The 18,286-nt window shown below is 41.3% G+C and overlaps 1 protein-coding gene across 4 annotated transcripts in view; it reads right to left on the minus strand.

Moving 5' to 3' along the window:
* The window catches only part of FHL3 (four and a half LIM domains 3), a 90,788-nt gene that overhangs the window by 33,505 nt on the left and 38,997 nt on the right, over positions 1-18,286 (minus strand). Inside the window, exon 1 of one of the 4 annotated variants that reach the window (XM_068269038.1) lies at positions 12,337-12,369. The exons of the other annotated variants lie outside the window; for them this stretch is intronic. The gene's annotated coding sequence lies outside the window, so the exon portion shown is untranslated. Of the gene's footprint in view, positions 1-12,336; positions 12,370-18,286 lie in introns of those variants that run through there. 4 annotated transcript variants of the gene reach the window in all.

Raw genomic sequence — 18,286 nt, forward strand, 5'->3', positions numbered from 1 at the left:
CTTCACAATTGAAAACTCAAGGACAGGGAGCACTATGGCGATAAAATGTAAAATTTAAAGTATATGTAAACATATACAAATAAGAAGTACATTTTTCCCAGAGTAAATTTAGACATAAATTACTTTTCTCCTATGTTGCTGGCACTTTTAGTAGGTAGTAGAAATCTGACATTACTGACAGGTTTTGGACTAGCCCATCTCCTCATGGGGGATTCTCAGCATGGCCTTAATTCTTTAGAAAGACATTACCTGAAAAGGATTTATACAAATATGCTAGCCATCCTCCCTGCTCTCTGCACAGTTTTTTAGCAGTTGGATTGAGCAACGGCCATTTACTAAGTGCTTTTGAAAATAAAGTAAATCTTGAGAATCCCCCATGAAGAGATGGACTAGTCCAAAACCTCTCAGTTCTGTCAGATTTCTACAACCTACTGTACAGTAAGTGACAGCAACATAGTAAAAAAGTAATTCATGTCTCATTTTACTCTGGGAAAAATGTACTTCTTATTTGTATATGTTTACATGTACTTTATATTTGACACTTTTTCGCCATAGTGCCCCTTTAAGCTTGAGTAACAGTTATGACATCCTTCAGTTAGACATAGCATGACTGTTATCAGCTGTGGCCGGTTTCCGGGTCCCAGGTCAGCCGGATTTGAGCCTTTGAGCAGGGTTTGACACGGTTCAAGCCACTATGTGAAACAGTAAGGAATCTTTGGGCAAGACTCCCTAATGATCCCATGGATCTTGCCCTAAGTGGCTGCATCTCTTGCACTTTGAGCCTGCCAGGAGTATAAATGTTCTGTGTCTTGTCTTGTTATAATAATAATCCGAACATTTGTATAGCGCTTTTCTTCTGTTGGACTCAAAGCGCTCAAGAGCTGCAGCCACTGGGACGCGCTCAAGAGGCCACCCTGCAGTGTTAGGGAGTCTTGCCTTGAACTCCTTACTGAATAGGTACTGACCCTTACCAGGATTCGAACACTGGTCTCCCATGTCAAAGGCGGTGCCCTTAACCAGTACACTATCCTGGGGTGCTGCCTGTTAGAAAGATCATTGCATTGCCACTGCACAGAACCACTGATGAGCAGGTAATACCAATGGAGTGGGTGAGCGCAAAGCCAAGGAAGGCTCAAGAGAATTACAAATCGTTTGACATGTAAGACATACAGTATATGTAAATGTTATATATATATTCTATGATTTAATCTTAGTATTAATTTAAAACATGTTCTATTGCTGCATTAGTTTACAATACTGTATTATTATGCACATACTTGCCTGTTTTCTTATATGATTCTTGTCATTTAAAGCTGTTTAACTGTGAGTTAATAGGATTCTTGGAAAAAGCAGTCTGAGTACTTCTGCTTGCTGTTCCAGCTTTGTCTGTCAGGATGAGCCCAATGACATCAGTGACCACAAGATGCAGCCAGACTAAATACCAACTTTAGGTTGTACAAGTCTAGCATCAGACAGAACCCAGACGCCCTCTCACACCCTAAAGATTCATCTAATTACAGACCTTGCACACCCAAATGTATGGTACATGCAATTTCCCAAACTCTAGGCATCATGTCACAGCAAAAGGCAAGAATGTTCAAAGATCAGCTAAAAAGAAGTGTGACTTGTTGTAAGTTTCCACATTCATTTATATAACAAGTTGCCAGTCATTATCTATATTTGCATGATTTTATGGCTACATATAATGTAACCTTTACTTATAGGGGTTAGTTTCAGGAGAACAGTGAAGAGCTGTGAAGATCCAAACAGCTAATTTGATTAGAGTTTGTGTATACCTGTGGTTAGGTGCTGACAATTAGCTAATTTGATGAATGTGTATGTGTGTCTCTACCTATTGTAAAGAGCCTTTATGCAGGGAATACACCATACGTTTTACCGCTCGATAGAAGGGGCTCGATAGATAATTTCTGACATGTCCGATGTTCATTCTGATTGTTTTTTGGCTCGATTTCTCATAGAAGTGAATGGAAAAAGATAAGAGAAAAGAGCGGAAGATAAGAGAATCGAGCGGAAAAAACGATTGGCTGGAAAATTGAGCAGAAAAACATATCGTGTGTACCCAGCATTAGAGTGAATGGATCTAAGCTTTGATGAGATCCTTTCAAGAAAAGAGGAAGGCTGTAACATGAGGTCAGATTGCTACCCTACAAAATCATATATAAAGCCTCTGTATGTGACAGTACTTTGCATGGTTCTGATCCAGTTCTGTATAATCCCTGAAGAAGAAACTTAAAGTTTCGAAAGCTTGCAAAGAAATCTTGTACAGTTAGTCATTAAAGGTATCACCTAACCAACTTTTGTTTTTTGTATTATGTCTTCGAAAGACATTGGCAATAAGAGTAATTCTAGATCACTTTGGCCAGCCTTTCCCGTTACAAATATGTTGCTTGCTATCATCATCATGGCACTTGGTTAACCGATGAGAAAGAACTGTCTCTCACTTCAGTTACAAACAGCTGGTCAAACACTTGAGTGGGAGATACTTGTGCTTGCTGCTGAGTGAAAAGTACCCTGGTTAGTCCCCTAAATGTTGCCTGGGCTGATGAGCACAGGTGGGTGCTAGCGTGCGCACTGTGCTCATCTGGGTATACAGATTAACATTCACGTCCTTCTGCCAAAACTGGTGGCATGACTATACTGTAATACTGGCAAATTGAAGCAGTATTGCTGGTAATTACTAAGGGCTGGTTCACACTGGGGTGCGTTTTGGGGACTGTTTCAGCACTGGCGATCAGTAAAGCACTCTGACAAATGTATCCGTATGGGATCATTTTCACTGCAGTGCTTGCAATTTGCATACAGTGCAAATGCACACTGCATGCAGCATTTTGGCAATCGCAATGCAATTCTCGTTCTTTTGAATGGGAATTGCAAATCACAGTCACCAAAAAAATCACTAAAATTTCACTTTGGATTGCATTTTGTAATCTGAGTGTGAACCAGGCCTAAAGGAGACATGGCTGCTACAGGTAATGCAGTTAGCCCTGCCCCACTCATGTCATCACACTCATTGCCAGTAGCCAGGTAAGGGAAGGGTGTAGGAAAAAGGGAGGGAAGGCTACAGCTATGTTGCTGCCATACCCTGGTTCTGGCGAAAGGGAGTACAACATGAGCAATTTAAACCTCAAACCTCAGTTTCCACTTTCCCTAGTACAAAGCATTTTTGTAGGGTGAGGTAATCTTGCCAATGCTTCCCTTCACAGGCTTCTGTGAAATGTGAGGTTGTTCAGTTTGCAATCAATGGGAAGTGCATGTGATTAACAAATCACAAGAAGTGCATGTGATTAACAAATCACAAGAAGTGCATGTGATTAACAAATCACAAGGAAGCTTCAAAGGTGCAGTGTGAAATTTGTCAACCTACATTTTTTGCAGTAGAGATGCTTATCTCCATGAGATTCAATGCTTTATGCTGGAGCGGCACTGATGGACATTTTGATTTTACTACAGCTGTGAAGAAATATTTTGGCTAGCCTTGCACTGAACAGAAAGACTAACATGTAAAGCAAGGAAAAAAAACATTTTCAAGGCTTTCTACAGCCAGAACATTTGTATTAGCTTTGGATAAAGTGCAAAAGGATTAGAATATTTCAGTGCATCAGGAAGCAGCAATGTGCAGAGACTAATGGGAACCATGAACTGCCAATCAACTAACTGTAATTTCATCAACTGCTGGTTAAATAATTGGCAGTTTAGCCCCTACACATTCCTGTGCAGTAAGGCTTGGTTCACACATAAATCTGCACAGTCCTCTCAGTTTAGCGTTTAGTAATTAGTTTTACCCGACTGGACCAGAAATGTACACCTTTTATGTGTGAACACAGCCATAGTAATACATACAAAACTGACAGACTGGACTGGAAATGTACACCTTTTATGTGTAAACACAGCCATAGTAACACATACAAAACTGACAGACTGGACAGGAAATGTACACCTTTTATGTGTGAACATGGCACAGAACGCTCCTAGCTATGGGAATGCGACGGGGGCATGCCCTTTCCTTTCCATAGAGCAGAACACCTTACAACAGGTCTGTGCAGCAATTAATCCAAAACTGCCACCCAAAATGATCAGGGTTATTTATTATTATTTAGTATTTATATAGCGCCGACATATTACGCAGCTGTACAGAGTATATAGTCTTGTGATGTAACTGTCACTCAGAGGGCCTCACAATCAAATCATTCTAATATTTTCAGTAACAAATATGTAAAGTGTTTCCTGAGCTTAACACAGTTAATGATGTACAGATAAATCTCGTGATACGGCTAAACAAACCCTAGGAGCTGGGTGTTTTGGCTCATACACACGGGGCACAACTGTCGCCACAAACACGTGGCACGCGCATGTTGCGGCGGCAGGTCCCCGTGTGTATGAGGCGCGCGCCACGAACCATCGCCAGTCAGAGCTGTCGCCAGGCGATTGTCGTGGCCAATCGCCGGCAACAGCTGTCGCCGCAACTGTCGCTAGTCCGCCACGCGTACTGCGTGTGTATGTGGACTAGCGACAGCAACCCATCCACTATGCACGGAGCTTCCGGCGGGGGGGAGGAACCTTCGGCGACAGCTTCCGCCCATCTCTGTCCCTCTGTGCGCCGTGTGTACGGCTGCTGCACAGAGGGACCTGGCGACGAACTGTCGCTGCTTTTTTTTTTGTCTCTTGTGAGACATCTGTGCCTCATGTGTATGAGGCTTAAAATGTACAGCTGCCATTTAATGTTTTCCTTTGTCAGTGCCGCTAGCCCCATAAAATTTACTGCTGTCTCCAGCAGTGGACAGACTGGCTCCTGAATCCCATATTAATTTGTCCACCAATCATTGGCTCAACAAACAGGGATGCAGAGGTTGCAACTGCACCAAGGCCAATGGTCCAGAGGGCCCCCCTAGGGACATCTTTTAGCCACTGAATTTTCCATTGCTGCTTTGAGTCATAGTAATTATTAACATACTGTTCTTGTCTTCATCTGTTTACACCTTTCTCAAGCTGTGGCTTTCCTTACAAGGCAGGGTTTGTCAGCCTGTATCATGAATTTCCTGGAGGTAAGAGTTTAGAGTGGTGGCTTTGTGTGAGAGTCATACCAAGGACCATGGCTCTGTAGCTAGGCTACAACTACCAGGCTGAATTCAAACATGACAGCCTGATGCAATAATCTGTGCGCAGTTGTACCAACAACTTCTTAGTATTAGCAACAAAAGGTTTACTTATAATTTGAGTCAACAGTTCAGGTAAATTGTTGTTTTATTTTTGGCGCTCCTGTAACCCAAAGGTGGTAAAATTGCCTAAAGACTGCATTGTGTGTGGCCAACACAGCAGGGAGATACTGCCAAAATCAACATGTTCATCAAATGGGAGGAATAAACTAAGGTCTCCTTTCCCCCTTTCCTTTCAATTATTCATGCTTAAATATTATTAAAGGACAAATGAAGCGAGAGTGATGTGGAGGCTGCTATATTTATTTCCTGTAAAGTAATACCAGTTTCCTGGCTGTCTTGCTTATCCTCTGCCTCTAAGGCAGGGAACACACTTGTCTTTCAGTTTTCTGCGCGCGTTTTCCTGCATACTTTTTCTGCACACCAAGTGTGTTTCGATGCAGGAAAACGCGGGCGTTTTTTTACAGCAGCTGATGTAATTGATGGAGAAAACTGACAAAATGTGCAGAATCAGGATGCAGAATGTCAGTTTTTTTTCTGCACGCGAACAACATATTAAGTGTGGACTAGCCCATTGATTAACATGAGTTCTCAGTTTTTCTGTGCAGAAAACGCACACAAAAACAGTCAAGTGTGTTCCCTGCCTAATACTTTTTAGCCATAGACCCTGAACAAGCATTCAGCTGATCAGGTGTTTCTGAATTATTGTCAGATCTGACAAGATTATCTACATGTTTGTTTCTGGTGTTATTCAGACACTACTGCAGCAAAATAAACCAGCAGGGCTGCCAGGCAACTGGTATTATTTAAAAGGAAATAAATATGGCAGCCTCCATATACTTCTCCTTTAAAGGACAACTGAAGTGAGAGGTATATGGAGGCTGCTATATTTGTTTCCTGTTTAACAATACCAGTTCCCTGCCAGCCCTGTTGATCTATTTGGCTGCTATAGTGTCTAAATAACACCAGAAACAAGCATGCAGCTAATCTTGCCAGATCTGACAATAATGTCTGAAACACCTGACCTACTGCATGCTTGTTTAGGGTGTATAGCTAAAAGTATTAGAGGCAAAGGAGCAGCAAGACAGATTGCTTAAAAGGAAATATATATGGCAGCCTCCATATACCTCTAACTTCAGTTGTCCTTTAAGGATCCAGCAAAGATGCCTTGCTGGTGCTTTGGACTACCAGCACAGCTGCCACATCATAACTGTGCGCCAACCACCTGCAGTTCGTTCTGGAACAAGGTAAAGTGCACACACCTACTACCTTCTTCCTACTGTCACCTATGGAGGGGAATATAATAATAATCTGACTGGAGAAAAAGACCTATATGCTGCTCTGTGAATTGCTTGTCGTTACTATGGAAGATATACACTAAGGCAGGATTTACACTTGCCTATTTTTGTGCGTGTTTTCTGAAAAACGCATTTAAACTGGGAACTCATGTTAATCAAAGGGCTAGTTCACATTTGAATGCGTTTTTTTTTTTGCATGCAGAAAAAGCATCCTGCACTTTGTGTGTGTTTTCTCTAGCGATTACTTTAGCTGCTGTGAAAAAATGCCCACATTTTTCTGCAAAAGCACATGTCTTGCAGAAAACACATGCAGAAAACTGAAAAACAAGTGTGGCCCCTGCATAAAGCACCATCAGACTCCTGAAAAGGTAAAAGGTACCAATGACCGTAAGTGAGTTATGTTCTTAGATTTCTCCAGTATCCAGAAAAAGCTGAACATTCTAAGGCTTGGTGCACGCATAGCAGAAACGCCAGCGTTGCGCAAAATGCTGCATTTTATGCAGCAATGTTAGTCAATGAGACTCAGGAAAAAACGTGGAGACCAGTGATTTACAGTATGCGTTTTGCAAACGCTGGTTTTGCTGCATATTATGCAGGATTGGTGCCAAAACGCACATAATGAAAGTCAATGGAAACGCAATGGATTGCATTTTGTATGTGTTTTATAATGCGTTTTATAAAACAAAGTTAAGATTTCTGAAGTATTTCCGCTTCCTGTTGTCTTCCTAGTGATTTGCATAAATGTAAATATAAAAACGCATACAAAACGCACGCAAAACGCATGAAAAACGCATCTGCGTTAAAAAAACACAAACGCAGCAAAAACGCAAAAAAACCCCTAATGATATTAACATAAAACATGACATAAAACGCTACTTTTTCACACTATGGGCCATATCCTATTCAAGGTGATAAGTAGCTTGCAGATGCGAGCTACTTATCACCTTGCCATCGCGCGAGGTTTACTGGCAAATCCTATTGCCCATATCCTTCACGCGATGGCCGATCGTTAGGGAGCATTACTCAGGCGAAAGCCTGAGCGATGCTCCCTATTACCGAGCGATGGGGAGTGAGGTTTACGCTGTGGTGCTGTCCATCAGCACCACGGCCTCACTCCCCACACATGCGCACTCGTCCGCCGAACATCGCCGACATCTTCCGCCGCAGCATCTGGGGGTCTCCTTTAATAAGGAGACCCCCAGAGCTCCCCGTCGGGTCGCCGCACAGTTTAGAAGCCAGCGCGCAGCTCTGCCGGGCTCCCCTCTCATACGTACCGCCGCCGATCACCCGCCGCCTCTCGCCGCAAAATCCGTCACGTAATTACAGTGTATCTAACACTGTAATTACTGTGCGCATAGAAGGAGCCCGGGCAAAGCATCTTTGAATCTGCAGCCGGGCTCCCCATTGGTCTGCTGTCTGAACCAATAAAATGGCTCACACAGCAGACCAATGGGGAGCCCGGCTGCAGATTCAAAGATGCTTTGCCCGGGCTCCTTCTATGCGCACAGTAATTACAGTGTTAGATACACTGTAATTACGTGACGGATTTTGCGGCGAGAGGCGGCGGGTGATCGGCGGCGGTACGTATGACAGAGGAGCCGGGCAGAGCTGCGCGCTGGCTTCTAAACTGTGCGGCGACCCGACGGGGAGCTCTGGGGGTCTCCTTATTAAAGGAGACCCCCAGATGCTGCAGCGACGACGTGCGTTAGCTAGTTTAGACCTGCTTTTTGCAGGTCTAAGCTAACGCTCATGTCTGCCGGGAAGCATCGCTTCCCGGAGACATGATAAGGGTAATTGGATTCCGTGTTAAGAACTCGCTGGGCGATTACATCGCCCAAGCGAGTTCTTTTCCGCCTGGGGGGGGTCTAAAGTTTAATTAGATTAGGCGATGCCCCCATCGCCTAAGTTAAGAACTCGCTGGCGAGTTCAGCAATAGAATATGGCCCTATGTCTTATGTTAACCCATCCTCAGTAGAACAACTCTTTAAAGCCATCCCAGCTTGCACGTTACACTTTCCCATCTTTGTGTTACTTTGAATGACATGAAAGCACTTGTGAAGGTAAATAAGTACTATTAATGGTCAGTCTCTTCCCCACAGACCATGACAACTATCAATAAGCAAAATCTAAATTTAGCACTTGCCTGACAATGCTGTACATTTGCTTTCAATTACAGCCAAGCATATCCCCCAATGACCAAAGGATTTCCCCTCTGCTTGGAAGAAGGAGAAGAGGAGACACCAAAGGAAGCAGAAATCCCAGCAGAGATAGAAACATATATGCAAGGAAATGCATGCTTCTTATCACAAAGAATACAGAATATAAATAGGCTTATAACTACTATGAGATTTCCTTTGTCCTGTACGGCAAATGACTGACTGTGAACAACAATTACTTTTTTTCTTTAGTAATGAAAAAACAAGTGAAGAAAATTGAATGTATATTCTCAATACAGGCAGCCACACACTTACAAACAGGTCTTTTACTAGGAGATTGTTTGTAAGTTGTCTTGGGCTAAACATGGCGAAATGTGGATAATTGATTTACTTTTGGACAATCTGGATATTGAACATATAGTAGAAAATGTTATTCAGTGGTTTTCAATGTGCTTTTTAAGTTTTAACAGTTTATAGAATACGATATACTACATATAACAAGAAAAATATGTAATAAAAAAATCATTATTGTATATTTTGTAGATGATGACAACTTTGTATCCCTGAAATGTTGAAACTCGAGTTGATGGTAAGTAGAGGGCTGTCTGTATTCTGAGGGCTGTAAATTGTGGCTGGATAGTGTAATAGTTAAGTGCACTGCCTCAGACATAGGGAGACCTGGATTAAAATCTTGGCTCTTCCTATTCAGTAAGCCAGTACCTATTCAGTAAGGAGTTCTTGGGCGAGACTCCCTAACACTGCTATTGCCTGTTGAGCAGTCCCTGGTGGCTGCCTCTCATGCGCTATACTTTTTTTTTTTTTTTAATAGAAAGGAAGGTCCATTTTTCAAACGGTAATGCCAATTTGTAGAAAGTTATGTAACACATTTCTTTGCTACAAAGATCATTTTGTAACTAAACATGGTAACCTTATTCTAGAGGAAGGTTTTAAGTTGAACATTCAACATTAGAGAAGAGGGTGGAAGAAGGAAGGGGGCGTTAACCTGGTGAAGGGGTAGCCATGTAAAAAAAACCACCATTTAACACTCTCAAGTTGCCCATTTACTTTAACCACTTCCTGCAAAATAGACATTCATAAATGTCCTATCTGTGCACTTTTACAGCAAATTGGTACCCATGCACATTAGTTCCTTTCCGCCCATGGGATGAAATGGTTAATGGATATTGACTTTGAGTTTAGCCAGTACCCTGAGCTCAGTGTGTCCAAATGTCTCGAAGTGAAGCACAGGGCCGGTGCTGTCATTGAGGCAAAGGGGGCAATTGCCCCAGAGCCATGACCACTCCAGGGCCGTTCTGCTCTGCCAGACCCCCCCTCCGGTCGTCTCCCACTGACAGCTTCCCATAGCCCCTGCATGTCCCGGAGCTGAGCTGCCTTGTAGTAACTCCTGACGGCTGCTCCTTTCCAATCTGTATCTTCAGCCACACTGCCTGCATCCTCTGTATGCCCAGCTATGTTATTTACACAAAACATAATGCATCGGATGGAGAAGGCAGCATGGATCAAGACGGAGATCTCCACCGCTATTGCCGGCATCGATCCCATAAAGAAAGGGCATTCTCAGGGTTTAATAGATTTTCATTATATTTAATGTTTTCATTAAATATGGCGTCTCGTCTATTAAGAAATTCTCATAGTGTTTACCTACCTTAACTAAATACTTCATGTTCTCCATAAAACTGAGGCCTGGGAAATAAAGATTTACAAGCATAGTCTAACTCTAATAATTAAAACAAATTCCTTCAGCCTGACCCAAATGTTATGAGACAATATTTACATCACTAGTTAAACAATTAGCTTTTATGCTAAGCAATTATAGTATAATAAGGCAGAACTACTAAACTTGAATTTACAGTTCTCAAGAATGCTTATTCTACATTGCCGAAATAAGCCCATAGAATTAACTGATATTCATTTGCAGGCTGAGAAAGATTTATTAACTCATTAGAAATATTTTTTATCCGCCCCTTTAAATCTTTGTGGTTAATGGGTGTTAGCTGCTGTAAAACAGGATTATGAAGCTATCGTTCTTCCAAATGATCTGGTTAATAATATACAAGAGAAAATTATACATGCTTGTTTTCTGCTTACAAATAACAATATATCACATTTGTTACACACATTTTATATTAATATAACTCATAGATATCAATAAGGGAAAAGGTACCGGTATATAAAAAAAAAAAACTTCCTACAAAACTTCCAAAAATCATGCCAAAAGACAATACTTCTGTAAAACGTACCCACATATAGAGACGTACGTACGATGTATGGCCAGGTCTAAGTCATCTGAGAAATTTGCAGCCATGGACCCTGATACAGTGAGGGCTCTCCCTTCCACTGAAAATTATGATCGCAAATGCAATCATAAATTTTTGCCCTTTACGACAAGCGGTTGCCAGTGCATTTTAGCGCAATTTTCGTGTGATACTTCATTTCTCGTTGTCATTGCATTTGCATCAAAGGAAAATCGCAAAGCGCCATGTTTGGTGTGTGATTTTTCTTGTGCTCCCACTGACTTTAGCCCAAACACTAACACAGGAAAAATGCAGCAATCCTTCCTGTTGCATAAAAAGCAAATCACACCAATGGAAACTGGGTACTGAGATTACATTTATGATCACGGTGCCCTTGGGATTGGCAAAGTGCGTGTGATCTGATGCTCGGATTGAAAAGCGACCAGTGGCAAAGAGCCTCAAACCATTTCATGCCCAATCAGCTGTGTTTTTTACCTTGTCAGTACAACAGGATTTTAGTGTACAGCAAGCAGAAAAATATGCAAATTTCTGGTAAAACTCAGCTTTAAATAAAATAAAGTGTGACATGAATCATTTTGATACAGGTGAGAAAAAACATTTAGAGTAAACTTGCATTTATCATAGCATCTTGTGGCATTTTTGGCTCTGATATCTTAACACTGTATACATTCTAGAACAGGGTTACTTATCAGCACTGACAATTAACCCTGCCATTCCTAAACTGTCTTAATTACCCCTGGCATTCCTAAACTGTCTTAATTACCCCTGGCATTCCTAAACTGTCTTAATTACCCCTGGCATTCCTAAACTGTCTTAATTACCCCTGGCATTCCTAAACTTTTACCCCTGGCATTCCTAAACTGTCTTAAACTCACACACTTATGCTGTATCCACACCATACAATTTTTTGGCAGATTTACCTGCCAGATCGACTATTGCCAGCATGTCCGATCTAGGAATGAATCTATAAATTTTTTGAGCGATTTTCTGACCGATTTCCGTAGAAACGAACGGAAATCGGTCAGAAAATTGCTCAAGCAAATCGAACGATTCTCAGATAGGACATGCTAGAAATAAATAATCAATTTGGCAGGTAAATCTGCCAAAAACTTGTATGGTGTGGATCCAGCATAGGGCCCATATACAGTCTACTTTTTCTCCTGAGTTTTCTTCTAAGAGATAATTTTATATCTACTCTAAAAATAACTTTTATTGATGAGATCCTAACAGTAAATATGATATTGTATCTCAAAACAACGCTAACCTTAACTATTAAAATGGATTGTTATAGTTAGCCAATAGTCCATCCTAACCTCTACATGATAGCTCTATATAATCCTAAATCTGATCCTAACATCAGTAAAACACTCACACCAGCCCTCCCCAAACCCTTACCTGATCTGACCTGACTCCTGGAAAGAGTGGTACTTACCTATCCGCAATAAGATATTTCCATTCTCTGATGCCACACCAAAGTCATCTAGTGCTTCTATCGCTGTCTGCTGTTTCAGAATTATTTTGGAAGCACTACACAGCTTGTGCTGAAACAATTGCAGTCTAGTCTAGTGTAGTAACTAGTCACACATATAAGAAAATGTTAATATAGTGCAGACGTGAGAGAGGGGAGCTAGGGATTTCCTGAGGTCATTGTGCTTGTAGCAATAATAGTTTCATCCACCTGCTGTCTCATGTTATTTTAGGAAGTCCTTGTCTGCAGGCATGTTATGGCCATACTGATAATATTTCCATGGCTGCTACAAACAGGATACACCTGCATACTTCACTCACTTCTAGAGGACAGGTGCCCATGCAATTGCTGAATCTGTTGGAAGACCATTGACTACATCCAAGAAAAGAGTATATATACTTGTTTTCTGCTTAAAAATAATAAAAATAAATCAAATTTGTTATACAATTTTTACATTAATATAACTTATAAATAACGTAAAAAGTACAAAAAAAACTCCCCACAAAATGTATTTTATCCTAGGGCAAGATTTGGGCATAAACCTATTTCCTGAGGCCACTACATATTTGACTCTGACTGAAGTAATTTCTATGTATGTTATAGAAAAACAAGTGGCTAGTGGAGCAAAGTGTCCTGGGAGATGTAAACAGGCAGTTTGTAATTCAATGCATTGGCCACCACAGACAAAATGTCCCACTAAGAAATGCTGCATCAGCTTAGTTGACTGGCTTTTCCAATTAGTAGGTTTTAAAACAGTGTTAACTATAATGAATATATTATTTGATTTTGGTCTTCACCGATTTGAACAGGCCACTTTTTTATTTTAAAGATTAGTGTAATATTGTTGAAGAGCAAGGTAAATACACAAGGTAAACTCAACCCTCATTTAGATTAATAGTGCTTCAGTCAAATCGGCCTTAGCCACAAAAGCAGTATTACTTTACATTTCTGCCTGATAAATCAGTAAATAAATGAAGAAAGAGTATCAAAACATCAAGAACAGATAATGTCTTAGTAAGCATATATAAAACCTTGAATGAAAAAGGCCCCAATGCCTTATGGCCCATACTCACGGGCTACAAATGTCGCCGCAACACGCGGCGCGCGTGTTGTAGCGACAGGTCGCCCGTGAGTATGCGCCGTTGCACGGGCGCGCACCCTGAACTGTCGCTCGTTGCTGATGTCGCCGGGCGATTGAACCGCTTAATCGCCTGGCGACAGTCGCTGCCGCAACTGTCGCTAGTCCGCGTGAGTACGCGGACTATCGACAGCAACAAGATAAGTTATACATTGGGCTTCCGGCGGGGGGAGGCGCAACAGCGATAGCTTCCGCCGCATCAGTTGCCAGGTCCCTCCGCCGTGTGTATGCGAAGGGACCTGGCGACGAGCTGTCGCGGGCCTGTCGCGCACACGCTCACGTGTGCTGGCGACAGGCCAAAAAGTTGCCCGTGAGTATGGGCCTTTAGGCCTGTGGTCTGCACAACAGTTTTTGCCTTGCAAGCCAAGCCCATATGATGCTCAATGCAATAAGGAGAGAATAAGAAACAGAAAAAAAGAAAGGGAACAATAATAAGAATCCACTGAGGGAGACATATAACAACAATTAACTATCCATCAACTATTCTTTGACCCCTGTACTGAGGTGAAAGCAGAGGCTTGTGAATCTGTATACAGCCCTTAGGTGTGCAGCAAATCACAACTCAATACTTAACAGTGGGCACCCCTAATCCCCACATTTTAGGTCATTATATCACTGTATTTCTGGGTGATCTGAAACTGCCCAGGTTTTGGGCAGCCTATCAATAAGATTGTGGGCAACCCAGACAAGCTCCTCAAGGACTTTGATCTTATTTACCCTCTGTAACCACATTTTTACCGAGGGATCTTTCACAGACTTCCAAAGGGCATCATGGCTCTTGCAGCATTGATCAGGTGCAGCAAAATGAATTTTTTGTTTGCTGTGAGTTGAGTCGTGTAGCAGATACGTGTCTGGGGAATAAACTGCTGAGAGTTCTGATATGTACTTTGATTTTTTTTTTTCAACAATATATTTTTATGAAGTATTTATTTTATTGCAGGGTTGTGAGAGGGATCATTAAGTGGCAGGTGACTCTGCAATTATTTATAACAAGGAAAACAGAAAAAAGGAAGAAAAGAAGAGAGAAATGAACAGATGGAACTGCTAGGAGAAGATTGAAACCCGTTCACCGCAGAGATCCACCAGCACTATACACTGATGAAATCAGATGAAAGGATTCAGGAAGAGAAAAAAGCCTACAAAGTAGTTCAACAATAACCAGTACATAATGCTGGCTACGTTGGGGGTTTAATCGGGCTCTAAGGTGAGATAATACATGAGAAAAGTCATATGAATCAAACCCAGGGCATCTAAATATATATACAATATATTATTTAAATATAAAATTGTCATTCTATGTGCACTGTAAGCTTAGTACCCATAACACTGAATGAAAGCTGCTGCTACAAATAGGCCATCTTTTTGTGGTGCGACTCTCGGTTAATTCATTATGAACCTAAGGAGTGAACATGAAAGTCAATTAAAAGAAGCTCTGCGGCTATGAAAAACATTACAATAGATCTGCTACATAAGACACTTGTAGGCGTACATTAATTCTGCAGACAAGCGTTTTCATAATGGAACAATAGGTGGAACCTGATGCACTGTCTTATTCAGACATGCTAAACATAACACACCTTTGTTGTCTATAAAAACTCTTTTAGATAAATAGTAACATGTATGATCCTGTATGTTTGTACTAAATTACCTAACCATTAAAAAAATAATAATACAAATGAGGGCTTACATGGGTAAAGTCCAAACCTGGTTCAAATAAAAATGTAACACCACATTAACCCCACCCCTAGCCACTACTTGCCTGCCACTATATAAAAATAAAATTACTCTGTAATTTGTTGTAAAAATGCAGTCACATGACTTGTAAAGTAAAGAGTCATGGTGACTCACACATGAGATGTTTTGCCACTAACCCTTGCAGGAGGATGGGGGGGGGGGGGGGGGGGGTGTCTTGTTCTGCACTCCTGTATCACTGTGAGACAGTGGACTGGTAGTGGTCATCTAGCTGCTAATTCAACACATCACTGTTAAAATCTAATGACAGTTTATTAGCTTGATCACATGAATAATTTATCAGATTGTTAGACAAGCAATTGTACCACTGACTAAAGATGACATCATGCGAGTTTATCATCTGATGTGTAAAGAAACAGCCAAGTAACCAACACAAAATTGTGACATAGCCACCCTGACTGAAACACTCTATGCTAGTGCATGCACATGGGTGTTTTGTCCTACGTCATGATCAGGCTATAAACTTACATATAACCATTGTACAAAAACAACTAAAGCCTAAATTTGGGTGGCACGATACTACATTTCTGTCCAAAGATGTACAACAGGTAGAGTTGCATGTAATATATTGCTAGACATAACACACACATCCCGACAGAAACAAACTTTCATTTTGAGTACAATTGTTTGATTTTCACTTTTCTATGTATGGTCAACTTAACTGTTTGCCAGACAAAGACATATGACTTCACTGCCTTGTTACAATATACTCTATAAACAAGGAACGTCTGCCCTTGTTTAACCTCTGTGATGCTATTCTCTATTTCTGTGACTAACAGACCACAAGAGATGCTACCATCTGTTTGAAGACATCAAGTTTACTCATTTTGAAACTGTAACCTCTATTTCTTTTCCAGTAAACAGACATTAACTTATGCTATTGATCTGGTACAGTACGGAAAGCTGACGTATGCAATTACAATGTTACAAGCAAAGACAAAGAAAATGATACCAACTTATCAAGGATAACAAGCATTCTACCAAAGCAGTGTTAACTTCTGGGTCATACATTTTCTCAAGGTGAACCAGAACCTTGAGAAAAGGACCAAAAATGTCCTCTTACTAAAATGCTATGCATAACAGAAATTCACCTTCTTAAAACAGAAGGTATGTGCAATTATTTAGGTTGGAGTGAGTATAGGTATATGGGGTGTCCCACAATGCATCACTGCTGAATATGTAAATCATCCATTGTTGTCCTGTAAGTTAACCACACCTCCAGAACCGCTGTAATGTAATGATGTGTCAGCTTGTTAATTGTACAGAGCCACAATAATCTAACATGCATACAGACTGTTTCTGACTGGTTGTCATCAGTGCATGGCATGGTTTAATGTCTGTATGCATGTTAGTGGCTTAGTATGGTGGATGTGGTGCAGGTACAGTCTTCGGGGGGCAGTGGCGTGCACTTTTGCTTTGTGTGGCAGGGGCTCTGTAGTGGTTGTAGTGTGCAATTCTATTGAGAATTAGAGGTTTACTGGTTAGACAAATGAGAATGATGTTCAGTCCTATGGAGAAGGAAGTGCCAAGGACACACGTAAGAGCAACTTGCAGTAGCAAATACAATATCAGATCACTGAAGAGGCTGCTGACATTGGGCTCTATTCATAAAAAATTTGTGGCAAAAAAACTCCTGGAGGGAAAATACCGCAGCGGTATTTTAGACTTCTGGGTGGTCATTCATAAAAATCTTGCCAGCTGCGATAGCAGAGCGGAGATCTCCCGCTGAAAGCTGGCGGTAAGCTGCCGGAAGGCATGCGGAAACACTTTAGCCGGCAGAGTCCCTCCGTGCACTGCTCTCTCTGGGAGGTCTGTCCCATTCACTTGTATGTAATCCGCAAAATCAGAGGAAGCGGTATTTCCCGTCCACATACCGCTTCCTCTAAACTTTATGAATGGCCATTTTGTTACTTTTTTCTAGATAAATCTAGAAAAACACTGGAGAAGGCGGAAATTTCTCGCTCTGCTGGGGGATTGTAGATTTTCATGCGGGAACAGCTTTTATGAATGCCCACTTTGCTAAATGGATGGGAAAATCCGCTGTTTTGAGCGGAAAACTTGCGGTAACCTTTTATGAATAGAGCCCATTGAGGGGCACCTGTATGCATGTAAGACTGTCACTCTAAACCATCAGGAGCGATAGTACTCATCAGCAAAGGTCAGCAGGCATACAAAGCCTTATGCAGGCTGGCCTTTGGTAGCATCTAGCTCATATTTTATCAAGATGACCACTCATCAAATTGAAGTTATATAATCTAAATAAATGATTTTTACTAAACTACATGCATGATCAGAGTAGTAGGGGGGCTAGTCTTTGTGGAGCACTCCAAAGCTTTGTACACGTCAGATAGTTCTTGGTTGAGGCAGCTGAATGGGGCTGCCCCAGCCGAAAATTTAACTTGTGTACAGCAGTTTCCTCAATCCTCCTCCATGTGTTGGTAAGAGAACCAAGAACAAGAGTGTAAAATTATTATTATTATGCAGTATTCAGGAACAGGAGGCTTAGTATTTGCTACAGCCTGTAGATTAAGGGTATGGCTGAGTACCAGGGGGTATTAGATTCCCTTTTAATTATTTATTAGAAAAAACATTTACACACTCCTCCTGGTTTATCATGAGTTTGCTGGGCAATCTGTTACTTGGGATCCTCTTAGAGCCTTATTAATCTATGCCATGCACTGATGAGCACCAATCAGTCTGAAACAGTCTGTATACATGTTGGATTAGTGTGGTTCTGTAATATTAACATGCTGACACATCATTGCATTCCAGCAGTTCTGTTTGGCTTTCAGGGACAACAAAGGGACAATTTGCAGATACGGCAATGATGCATTGTGGGAGAACTTATATACTCATTCTAACCTTAATAATCGCAAATGCCTTCTGTAGTAGGAAGGCAAATTTGTGTTTTGCATAGCGTTTTTAGTGAAAGGGCTTTTTGGGTCATTTTAATGCATAACACACCCCTAGGAGTTCTGTTCACCATGAGCTTGCTGGGCATTCTGTAAGTCTGTATTAGACTGA

Source organism: Hyperolius riggenbachi, chromosome 2, assembly GCF_040937935.1.
Source record: "Hyperolius riggenbachi isolate aHypRig1 chromosome 2, aHypRig1.pri, whole genome shotgun sequence".
NCBI lineage: Eukaryota > Metazoa > Chordata > Amphibia > Anura > Hyperoliidae > Hyperolius > Hyperolius riggenbachi.